At 35.2% G+C, this 1299-nt stretch overlaps 1 protein-coding gene across 1 annotated transcript in view; it reads left to right on the top strand.

The window, feature by feature from the left end:
* LOC107573079 (inositol 1,4,5-trisphosphate receptor type 1-like) overlaps positions 1-1299 on the top strand; it is a gene marked incomplete at its 5' end in the record, with an annotated part of 94693 nt that overhangs the window by 16394 nt on the left and 77000 nt on the right. The window lies entirely within an intron of this gene.

The following is a 1299-nucleotide window of genomic DNA, read 5'->3' as shown; positions in this document are numbered from 1 at the left end:
TGGGAAGGTTACTTTGGAAATGTAATAGGTTACAGATTACAAGTTACCCTACTTCAAATGTAACAAGTAGTGTAACTTTTCAATTACTTTATTAAAGTAATGTAACTGATTACATTTGATTACTTTTTGATTACTTTTCTAAATGTCTAATGTTTTCAACTGTTTATCTTTTTCAAACATGTTAACCAGGCAGGGTAAACCTTACAGTAGTACTCAACACTGATTACTGTCACACTTTAGAAATCCTTCATCACTTGAATTAAGATTACAGTTTTAAAGTAGACATTGGATGCAAAATTCACTTTTACATGGTGTTTGCATATAAATGTATCTTATCAGTGTGTGGACACAACCACCCTACAATGATAAAAATCCATTTACTCCTTTTTTTTTTTATTTTATTTTTTTTTTTTTTTAAGCCCCCAAAACCCTAAACTGGCTCAATTATCAAGCCGTTTTGATTTTCTGAGCAGTATGATGTCATATTGTTCAGGCCCCGCCCACAACCGCTGATGTACTGTGCAATATTAGCATATTTTCAGCTCAGCCAGTTGTACAAAGTCCATCATTTTCTCCATGCTCCAGCAGCTGTCTTGTAAGCAGTGCAGGTATTTTGTAGTTTTGTGATGTAGAAGAACATAAGAATCGTAATTTTCTCCCGACATCAGAGCCACTGAGGACGCAGTGCATTAGTTTTGTTTTTAATGGTAATGCGCCACTGAATACACCTAAATTTGTTTATGTCTGCGCAAATAATTTTACTCCAGACTGCTTTCTGAACGAGGTGCAGGTTTTGTTAAAATGTTAAAACTCAAGTATAGATCAGTACCCATTGTTCGTGATCCAGCTGCACCTCCAGAATAAATAAGTCTGACACTTTATATGTTTTATGATTATTTGCAAATCGCCTTTGCTCTTCCATGGAAGAAAGGGGCGGGTGAGCAGAGCTCATTAGCATTTAAAGGGACATGCCCCAAAATGAGTCGCTGTGAACAGAGCAAGTTAAACAGGGTGTTGTTTTACAAAACCACTGAGGAATTTTAACCAAAGTATGTTGCAAACCGTTCATGAAGACCCTAAATAATAATACCAACTTGTGGAAGATTAATGTCCCCTTTGAAGCACAGCCACCACAAAATCAGACTTACTTTGAGATCATTCGGAGGTTAAATACATATTTAAAATCATAACAAGAAATATTTTATTAGCTATGATACTGTTTTTGAAATCAAATCTTTACATAGCTATGACAGTAAACACTGGAATCTAACAATGCCTTGGGGGAAAAAAACAGTTAAT

This window comes from Sinocyclocheilus grahami, unplaced genomic scaffold, assembly GCF_001515645.1.
Source record: "Sinocyclocheilus grahami isolate Dianchi unplaced genomic scaffold, SAMN03320097.WGS_v1.1 scaffold1863.1, whole genome shotgun sequence".
NCBI lineage: Eukaryota > Metazoa > Chordata > Actinopteri > Cypriniformes > Cyprinidae > Sinocyclocheilus > Sinocyclocheilus grahami.
The sequence above is the reverse complement of the archived record's forward strand: the minus strand, read 5'-3'. Positions and strand labels throughout refer to the sequence as shown.